General features: G+C 37.3%; 1 long non-coding RNA gene across 2 annotated transcripts; it reads right to left on the minus strand.

The window, feature by feature from the left end:
* Positions 1-653: 653 nt before the first annotated feature.
* On the minus strand, positions 654-7,097 carry LOC115414678 (uncharacterized). Of its 2 annotated transcripts, none has more exons than XR_003934699.1 (5): positions 6,851-7,097; positions 3,595-3,665; positions 3,265-3,341; positions 2,622-2,691; positions 654-1,551 (listed from the first exon to the last, which is right to left on the minus strand). It is a non-coding gene; the product is annotated as an uncharacterized LOC115414678 (long non-coding RNA). The 2 variants fall into 2 exon arrangements; XR_003934698.1 differs by lacking the exon at positions 2,622-2,691 and adding an exon at positions 2,847-3,018.
* Positions 7,098-11,536: the final 4,439 nt, after the last annotated feature.

Genomic DNA, 11,536 nt, shown 5'->3' on the forward strand with positions numbered 1-11,536 from the left:
TACGGTCAGATATAATAACTGGTCAGGGATTCCGTTTATAATGCTTTATTTTCTCTTCAAGCAGATTATTTACAGGTGGAACAGTTCAGGTGATGACATGGGTAGGATGATTTGGATGAGATGATTTTAAATCTTCAACAAAGGGAAACAATAACTGTATAACTAAAACAATTCGAAACATGTTCAAGGATATTCAACTAACAATAACACAAAATAACTCACTCAGGTATGCATCCATCCAGTCTGTGCATTTAAGTGATTGTTCTTCAGGCCACATGTTCACATGCTCTACGTCAAACAAAGGGAAAAAGAGGATGGGCTGGGCCTGATCCTTCCTCTTAAAGGGTTGGGTGTGGCCTGATAGGTGAGGTGAGGTCCTGCCCCTCCCCAACCAGGAAGTGGAGTTTTTAACAGTATGAATGTCTGTGTAAATATATGTATGAATGTATGGACACACCACTTATTAGAACAAAGTACTGTCTGTCCTTAAACCAGCTTCCTACTGAAAACAAAACATCAATAAACTAGAAAAGCACTCGGAGAGCGCAGACCTCCGCCAAGGCAGATCAGTGGGCCCCCATGGCCCCCCCACCCCCAATCACCACCAAAATGTAATCATTTGTTCCTTGTGCCAGTATCAACATTTCCTGAAATTTTCATCCAAATCCGTCCATAACTTTTTGAGTTATCTTGCAAACAGACAGACAAACCAACGCCGGCAAAAACAGAACCTCCTTGGCGGAGGTAACAGTGCATCACAATGGGGTATGTGCGGACAAAAACAAATGGCAATAATCACAACAAAGTAGCCTTTCCCTTTACAATATCAACAATTGTTATAAAGAGCGTGGAGCAAAAAAACAACAGTCAGAGTAACACAAACACTTCTGACATCCAATTTGTAAGCACACGTAATAAACAAATATTACCAAAAACATACATGAAAGTAATGTGGCAATATGTGAGTTGCAACATTTCAGTCCAGTACTAGTGCAATAAACAGTCCATATTCCAACGGACTAACATGGTAGACTGGGGTCCAGAAGTGTTAAAGCTAAGCAATGCTCCACGCAAGGCTCCCCATTTTTAAACTAAATATGATGTAGCAAATATAAAGGCAGTGCAAGTGAGTTCTGTCAGTGTACAAAGCATCATCAATGCAACCAAAGAGCAACAATGTTCTGTATCCCAAGGAGCAAACACGGTGAACTGTTGTCTCACCCACGTCATATCTGGCAACAGCTCACTGATACAGTTTGTTTTTAAGAACTTGGGCTTTCTTAGAGAGTGTCACTGTCGAGCTCCATCACAACTTTCTGGAGCACTTCAAAGGTATACTTCAGTTCAGTGGGGCAGCTGAGGTTCAAAGCATACATTAAGCCCAACAACACTGCAACACCAAAAGCAACATTGTCCAGATCCTGCAGTACCATCTGGCCTTCAAGGACAACCCCGATGTCCTCTGGTTTACTGGTGGCCTCTCCTGGTCTGACAATGTATTATTCCTACCATGGTGTCCTCAATGGATCCTTGGAAGGCTTCGTCATCAGCCTGCAGAGTGAACAGTCACAAAAGGCACAAGATTAAATCAAATAAAACACATAAATATATGACTAGAAGTATTATGCTGTAGTGGCCAGTTTAATAAGAATACTTGGTCAATTTTAGTCAGAAAACTTGTTTTGGGATTGGCCTGCGTTAATCTTTTATTACTGCATTATGCTGTTAAAACAAATTCAACACAACAGTTTAAAATATGATGAATGCATAAAGTGCAATCAGTTTGTGGTGGCCCTGACTCAGTTGGGAAATTAAAAAGCCTGTTTGAACAGGAGTGTTTTGAGGTGTTTTTTTAAAACTCTCTACAGAGTCTATGGACCGTAGGTGTAGAGGCAGGTCATTCCACAGACGTGGTGCTACAGCTTTAAAGGACCTGTCACCGTGTCTGCTAAAACAGGTGTGTGGAACCGTCAGCAGGTGCTGTTCTGAAGACCTCAGGCTACGAGCCCAGCTGTAGGGCTGAATCAGGGAAGCAATGTAAGTAACTATGTATGTATGCAGGGGCCTGGCCACGTAGAGCCCGGAAACTTAGCACCAGAATTTTGAAATGAAAACGATATAAAATAGAGAGCCAGTGGAGTGAATCTAGTGATGTATCAGAAACTTCCTCTTCCACGCACTCCTCGTCCTGGCAATCAGAAAAAGAATCATGCAATGGTGGTGATGCTAATTTAGTTGTTTCCACAATACTTGATATAAAATCACTTAGGGTGTGAGGTGTATGTCTGCGCCTCTTATGAGACTTAAACGTTCCATAAACATTGGTTTGAAAACTACCGCCCATAAACATGCAAGAAATATTTCCATTTCTCCTCAGATGTGTGTTGATACGAACAAAGTACTCCCTTTCGTTAGCTAAATTCTTGCATGCATATAAGTGACAGCTGAAAGAAGTCAGTTCTTTTTGAAAGTGAATAACCTGTGTGGAATGCACTCTACTTTGATGTACAATTAAAGCATTCCATGTCTTAAATGTGCATGGACATTTGGAATATGTACATGGGTGGTGTGTCCAAAATGTGGATGTTTGAGTTTGTAATGGTTAAGTAGTTCTAACGTACTTGAAACGACTACTGAACACTCCTTACACCACCACATCCACTGGGGGGGGGGAGTTACAGGCAAGCCAACCTAAAACACACCCAACAGAGCTTCCTCACTGAACAGATCCACACTTCTTCAAAGTTACTTTGTTGTGTTACTCAAATGCATACTCACTTATCAAGCAAAAACGACTGCAGTCAAATACAACAGTATTGCAAAAAAAAAAAATAAAAAAATCCTACCTTCATGAAGGTTATCATATACAGTGTTACAGTGCTAAAACAGCGAGATGTTGATTCAGCTGGTCATTTTGGAGGCTGTAGAGTGTGGTGCAGTTGAATTGTTTTGTGAGAGGAATTTCTTCTTTTTCCCATTTAGGACAGCCACTCTTAATATCGACATACCTCTTTGAAACTGTTAAGAAGATCACACAATAGCCTTTATGAAGGTAGGATTGATTGCAGGCTTGTTGTATTAGACTATATTTGCTAAGCTAAAAATGTGGATCCAGTAAATTGGATAATGTGTATATTCTGGACATTTTAGCACACTATACAAAATCTTTAGGTGAATATTTCAGAAACTGATAGCAACATTGTCATATACATAAATTTTGAAAGTCTGTGTAATCAAATCAAACAAAATAATTTGAATACTCACCATTTACTGCAGAGCCTTTGGAACAGTGCACCAAGCAAAGTTGTCACAGGTCTCTGAATAAGAGGAACACCAAATACCTATTCAGAAAAAAATATTATACATTACAGACAGTGAATGAATACTATGACCTTCATTATGGTAGGAATCATTATAGGACTGTTGTATTAGACTGTGTTAGTTTTAGCTACGAATGTTGAATTGTATTGCAATTGTAGCAAACACAAAATGTTTTTGTTTTTTTTTGTTTTTTTTTCAAAAATTAAAAGCAACATAGTTAAATCAAGTAAAACACATCACGTAAATCATCAAAATCATTTTAATAATACTCACCAATTACGAAAGCGCCCATGAAACTGCTCAAAGCAAGTGGGTCAGTCACCTGGTTTTCAACTATCAGATACCTATTAAAAAAAAATAAATGAAGAACAGAAAAATATATTTTTTAAAATTACTTAATCATATCCCATTCCTTCAGATATTCAATTTAGCCTGAGAAATGAAAATGAGAATTACATTTTGTTTTTCTGTATAAACTGAACTGTGAAAAATAACATTTGTTTGTCCATTGTCTGCTTGAAATTAAAAATTGAATAAGTAAGAACACAAAAACAACAGGTCTGTGAGTGTGTCTACTTAACCCATAAAAACCCAGTGTGACTTTGGTGGCAGTTGCTAAATGAATTTTTCTTTCTATTTCACTTTTCTTAAGCGATTTATCACGACTTATTTTCACATTATTCTCTGTATTTTGCACATTTTCTGTGAAAATCCAGTACTTTCTTATATTTAATTCACCGATCATGTAGATGTTCATAAAAGCCCAGATTAAAGCTGAGGGTTATTTTATCAGAAACAGACAAAACTGAAGAAAAACTTACTTTTTTAGCAATGATATCAATAACTGAACATAGACCCAGTGTCTCCATCCACTGTCATTGATCCATCTCCATGGGTTTTACTGGTGAACCAATATTGAAGAAGATGACAGTGTTTCCACAGTAACTATGGATACTCTGAACATCTAAATGGGTCATATCTGATGACCATGAAAAGATGACAAATTATTTTACACCAATTATTTACATGTATTGATAGGATTACTGGATCAGAAGTTATTAAAAATGTTATACTGGTAGATGATTTTGGTTGCCAGTACACGTTTGGGTCTTCAAGGGTTAATGGACACAGCAGACAGACAGGTGTAAACTTCAGCTGAATTCACACTGTATCCAGCAGTGAGGCAGCTTCACACAGGTTTGCTTTAGTACTTTTACTGTAACCCCTGTGACAAAGTCAGAAAACATCGTTTTGTTCTTCTAATTAACTGCATTACTGATGTTACTGGCGCTCTCTCTCCTCATTCAACCTACAGCTTGCTCGCCCCCCTCTCTCACTTTCTCTGAGCTGGGGACACTTTTGCCAGCTTTGTTTTTATCAGATTTTATAAAAGACGAACGACACATTCTACACAGCCTGCTCCCAAATTGAAGACTAACCCTTTCATGCATAGTGGTCACTACAGTGGACAGTTCTTCTCCAGCTGTTCTCTTGTATATTCATGGGTTTTGTTGTTTTAGTTCCATATCAGTCAACACAGTGGACACTTAAGAATCATTCCATACACTGACATTCATACCATTACTGTACCTTTCCTGTTCTTGATAAACCTGATCTGCAGTGACATATTTGAGTGTAAATTATTTGCTACTTGTTCTTAGACTGTAATTACCAGTTGTTGTTTTTTTAACAAGTTGTTCTTTGTTGCATATTATCTGAGTGAGTACTTAGTATTAGTGTGTTAAAATGAGAGAACACATAAGATTAGCAGCATTAAAAATGTTTTTATTTCATAGTTTTCACACAGTGTGTCAGTAAATGCATGTTTCTTTGCTTAAAAAATGTAATTTTTAATCTGTTCTGTTGTTTGTACATATAACCTGTGCTGCTACTCATTCTGTTTGTGTGCTGCCTCTTGGCCAGGTTGTTATTGTAAATGAGCAACAGTTCTCCACTAACTTACCTGGTTAAATAAAGGTTAAATTTAAAAAAAATAAAAATAAAAAATAAAATGCATGGTGTCCAGCTGAGTGCACATTTTTGTAACTCCATGAAAAGTAGGTAAAAAAAAAAATTCAATGACATTGTTTTTTTTTTTTTTCATGCATAAGGAAGAATAAAAATACTCTGGGGGGGGGGGGGGGGGGGGATCTTGATTTAAATTCTCATAATTCATGCATGAAAGGGTTAAAAATCCAGAGGGCCCAGTGTCCCTCCTCCATGCTAACAGTCAGCTGGTCTGTCCTCTCACTGTCAGTAAACGGTCTATGTCAGGGGTCAGCAACCCTGGTCCTACAGAGCCACTATCCTGCATGTTTTAGATGGTTCCCTCTTCCAGCACACCTGACAGTCGTTATCAGGCTTCTGCAGAGCTTGATGATAGGCTTATCATTTGAATCAGCTGTGTTGGAAGAGGGACACATCTAAAACATGCAGGATAGTGGCTCTCTAGGACCAGGGTTGCTGACCCATGGTCTATGTCATGTCACAGTGACCTAACCTCCGGAAAAACGGAGAACTGACCCGCCAGCTTAACAGTAAACGGCTAAAATTTGCTTAGAGGTCTTATTTATGTCTTTGTGCATAAGAAATCAATAGAAGTGAAACCCCAAAGGAACTTTGTGTTGGTAAATGCAAGTTCTGCAAATGTACAGGATTTCAGTTCTGTTCAACATGTGGATGGTCATATGAACTATGTTTTCAGCTCAAAAATGTCCAATTTCATCACAATTAATGCTATATTTTCATGTCACAAATGGCCAAGTTATATTTGAACTGAATTTACCTGAAAAACAAATATTCTATTCTTTTAGACACATTGAGTGTTTTTGTGTCAACTGTTATTGTTTTAGATCCACAATACTAACATGTATGAATAAGAGGAGAATTAGCAATAGTAAGTCCGTAAGTTTATTACTAATGAAGTACTGGTACTGACCAGATCATCATGCGTAATGTCACGTCCGTCCACCAGCAAAAGTTTTCACATACACCTGCTATTAAAATCCAATATTTATGAAAATATAGGTTCCACTGTCAAATAATATCAGTAGTCTGTGCACAAATGGATTAGCATTATTTCAACACAGTTCTATGCATTTCTTACAACTTTCTTTTGACAAAAATGGCCACTCATTTGACCCCCTAAGGAAATTTTAGCCGTAATGTAAATGTAAAGAATGATGTTTACCCAGAACCATCATGTTAGCTCTCCTCTGCACCGCTTCCAACTGCCTCTGCCCCACTAAACTAAGCTCAGTTGTCAATAACCCTCTTGAAAGCACGCACTTTAGACTGAAGTCGACACAAAACATACGCTGTGTGTACATTTCAAGAAATATGACCGAATATAAAACACTACTCGCCAACAGTCGTGTAGCTAACGTAAGTGGTAACTTAAGCTAACCTTAGCATTGACACTGACAGATTCATGTTGCTCGGTGCTAATAGCATAGAACAGCTTGGCTCTGTGAAAACAGTGCATAAAGTCATACTGAATAACGTTGCATAAGATTAAATTCATCCTTACCTTGTACAGAGTGGTCCAAAGCAGCATTATTCTGAGTCCCAGCGAAAAACTGTCCGAGTGCAGCTGAGCTTTTCCTCCTAAAGCAGGAGTGTTTCAGAAGTCAGCCTGACCCACACATGTTAGGAGGAAGAACACAATTAAACTGTTGTATATGTTATGAATTAAACTGTGCTGTATATGCCAAGTACATATTTGAAAAGTGAAGCGCCTTCCTTTTGCCCTTTTTTCAGTGTGTTTCCATTTGTTTCTGTTTCCTTCCTTCTGGAGGTTCAACTGACGGGAAAACCCGTCCGTTAACAGAAGACCAAATCACTCTATTCTTAAACTAATTCACTGGAACTGAATACTAAGTCCTGTTCCTAAAAGAAGTTCAAGAACTCACAGTTGGAGTGAAAAAAGCAGAGTTGGGTCAGGCCGTCTTCAGCAGCTTTTCCATGGGTACACACAGTAAACACACGGGCTGTTCTCCACAAGAGCCCACAAGCTTCTACACCCTTTTCCGTCCTTCCACAAGGTTCGGCCTGTTTTGCCACTAGCAGAAATTATCTACTGATTTCTGTCCCCTTCAGAAGCTCTTGTTTTCTTATTAAATGCTCTTTGGTCAGGCACATCTGTGTTGTTGACCTACTTCCACACACACTGGCTCATTCGGGCTCTTCTTCTCCCTTCTTCTGTTTCTTCTCAGTTCGGTAGAGCAGCTGTGCGGACACCTGCACAGACTGTCTGTGCCAACGGTCACATAAGCAGGTCCCGCTCCATGAAGAAAACAAACAGAGGATCCCTCTACAAAACATGGACAAATGACTGAATATGGGAATCCCTGTGGCGGTGCATCCAGGAAGGCTAAAACTAGAGCTGCACAATTAATCCAACGTAAACTTACAAGAAATACTGCTTTGATATTTACCCTAAAAATGATTGACAACTTGGCATTTATGTCAGTCACAATATGTCAAATAACTAAATGTCAAGTTCTACAAGCTGTAGATGTGTCCTGATATTTTTATGTCTATTTTTTTTTTTTTTTAAAAAAGGAAAAAGATAGAAAAGAATTATTCAATATAATTATAAATTTAATATAATATAATTTTAAATTTCATATAATGTAATTATAAATTTAATATAATATAATTATAAATTTAATATAATATAATTATAAATTTAATACAATATAATTATAAATTTTATATTATTATAAATTTAATATAATTACAAATTTAATATAATTATAAATTTAATATAATTTATTAGGTTTAAACATACAAAACATACCTCCCATGCATTCATCCATTCACCCCTATTAATGCGTCTGTACAGCATAAAAAAAAGGAAAAAAAAGCATTCTCTATTTCTATTCTAGAATGTGGATGACGTAATTTTGGACGCACACCCAAAAGGACAACACGCCAGCGCAGCGACCCTCACCCATGCTCACCCACCCACGCACACAGACACGCACGCACGCACAACCCCTACTTGGACTCGACACGCCCCACGTCATTCCGCTCGCACCCTCCCTCAGCATCTGCGTCTACACCTACGTCTGACCATAGGGGTTCCCACCTGGACTCGTACCCACAACATCTGCTTCGCGAGACATGAGCTTAGACCACTGAACCAACGTGCTGTCCCAACTGTAGTCAGCTCGACACTGTATTTAACCCTTATGAAAATTACGTCACGCCTCACCCCTCCCACCCCCAAAATTCCACCTGAACGTTCTAAAAAAAAAAGAAAAAAAAAAAAAAAACACTACTGACAGCCTGCCTTGGAAATGAGTAAACGCCTCAAATCAAGTCAAATAAAGAGAATAATAATTAAAAATAAGTAAAAGAAATAAAATAAATAAAGATTGAAGTAGCCAATCGCGGAAGAGCCTTTCTAGCCAATCAGAGGCAAGGGTACGTGCAAATTCATGTCTTTGCAAACGGGAGGAAATACCGGATTTAGACCAAAGCAACTTTATCATTTTCATCAACACTTACTTTTATGTTGGTCCTCCATAACTTTTCCCCTCACAAATCTTATACAGGGTGTCCCATAAGTCTCCATACATAGGAAAAATAAACTTTTCTTGACATAAACCATTTTGATTTCTACAATATGCTCTATATGACTGCCATTTTGTCAGGAACACATTTCAATGCGTGTCCTCCACTGCTGAAGAACTAGAAAGAAGAAATAGAAAGAAATACATGTTAGAACCATGGAATGGATTATGTCTCCTATGTATGGAGACTTATGGGACACCCTGTATATGGAATAATCGGAATATATGTTTCAAACATAAGTCGTTTTTAAAGAATTGGGTTGATTACGGAGCACTGCTTGTCTGTCAGTTGTTTAACAGGGAAGGTCACTTATTTACTTACAGTGAATTTTGGTTGGAATATAAAACTCCGGTACTCCCTAGAGAATATGCAGTTGTGTTTGATGCTATCTTCTACTATTAGTCCTTCAACAACCAATAGCCCTCAAACTGCACAATCAGAATTATACACAGGAAATTTACATCCATTCTTGAGTAAAAAAAAAACCTCATAATAAATGCATCAGAGAAGTGATTCAAAGGGATACAATTTGGAAGCCAACTTCCATCTTTTTTTGGAGTCATTTATTTTCTGATGTGGAATGGGAAAAGGTATGGTTATTACCAAGGAAGTGTTTCATTTCCAATAAAGTGACAGAGGTGTCTTTAAAACTGTTCCATAGGTGTTATCCAACTAATTCAGCTCTGATTAAGTAGAAGATCAGTGTCGACCCCTTTTGCTCATTTTGTCATAATTCAGATGAAACATTAACTCATTTGTTTTGGGAATGTGCCTTTTCTTCAACTTTTTGGTGTGATATCTTTTTTTTTTTTAATAGAAAGCTGGATATTTCTTTTAACTTCAAAATTGAAGATATTTTATTTGGTTTCTTTATAACTGATTTGCCTGTTCGGAAATCGTTTATTCTTAATCTCATTTCCTTATTAGCTAAATTTCATATACATACAAGCAAGTCTGCCAACCAGAAACCCAGCTCTGTGGTCTTTAAATCTTATTTGAAATCCTATCTAGACACACTTAACTTTTGCACTAACCCTAAAGCTGTGAAGACTAAAGCCTTATGTGAAGAGTTTAAGTTGTAATTTATTTTTATTTTTTTCTCTTTTTGTTTATTCCTTTACTTTCATTTACTTACCTATTTATGTAATTGTATTTAATTTCTTCCTGCCTCACCTCGAGCAGTTTTTTTTCTCCATGCCATGTTCTGGCCTATGTGTATACATATACATATACATATATATATATATATATATATATATATATATATATATATATATATATATATATATTGTATGTATGAAAAATAGGAGAAAAATGAAAAAAATAAAGAAATAAAAATTTATAAATTAAACAATATATATGCAAAACTGTCTTTCATTTTGAGGTCAACAATCAACTAATAACCCTACACAAAACCTAATGCCACTGAAATAAACCTACCTTTTACATGACTGTAACCGAATATTTCATATTAGTTTGGGCTTTGATCTAAGTTTATGACCGGTGCGGTGCTTCTGTTTGGCTACAATAACGGTTTACGAGGGCCTTAAGCTCTCATTGCTGGCTCAAAGGAGTCACAACATCAACTCAACATTTTCAGTATAAAAAAATATAGTAATGGAAAAACAAATTTACAACAGCCTTGAACTAAATAATTCAGGCTTTTATGTACATTACAATAAACAGCATTAGATTTAAGTCCAAATTACAAATATTATTGCATCTTTTTAAAACAAACATCTGATTGGGTTTGAATTCATGTTTTGACACTTATATCTAATGGTATGATTGTTCATTTCCATATTTTGAAGTTTAACATGACACTGAACTCCACCATAATAATTAGTTTACTATTTCAACAAAAACTTCCAAAGGCAATAATTAAATCAGTGGTATCTGGTGGCAAATATTTGATCCACAAGCACCAGGCTCATTGATTCCAAAGTAATTAACTATACAATAAATATACAATAGATGTAAACAATGTGAAAAACCAAAAAAGTAGGACATACCTCTGCAGAAAGTCATTTAATTCAATCAAAATCTTGCAATGAGAAAAAAAAAAAAAAAGTAGTATCCAATTTGTACATGTCTGCTCCAGAAACTACTGGGTTCATCCATGGCCGACGCTCTACGCTTCATCCAGGTTTCATGAATATATGTGCAGTGGATATTCAGAGAAATAAATTAACAAGCAAATGGAGAGAAAATAACATCTTCAGAGGACTGAACAAAAATATGGCAGACAAAAACAGATTTAACATGAACAAAACATTATGATGGGTGACTCGGTGGTGCAGTGGTTAGCACTGGTGCCTCACAGACAGAAGGTCCTGGGTTCCATTCCAACACCGTCGATGGGGGGTGGGACCTTTCTGTGTGGAGTTTACCTGTTCTCCCCGTGTCTGCGTGGGTTCTCTCCAGGTACTCCGGCTTCCTCCCACCATCCAAAGACATGCACCGATAGGTTAACTGGTTAATCTAAATTGCCCTCAGGTGTGAATGTGAGTGATTGTTTGTCTCTATATGTTCAGCCCTGAGATGAACTGGAGACTTGTCCAGGGTGAACCCCGCCGTCGCCCCTGTGTAGCTGGGATAGACTCCAGCGACCCTAGTGAGGATAAAGCAGGTTCAG

The sequence above is a fragment of the Sphaeramia orbicularis genome, chromosome 24, assembly GCF_902148855.1.
Source record: "Sphaeramia orbicularis chromosome 24, fSphaOr1.1, whole genome shotgun sequence".
NCBI classification, from domain to species: Eukaryota; Metazoa; Chordata; class Actinopteri; order Kurtiformes; family Apogonidae; genus Sphaeramia; species Sphaeramia orbicularis.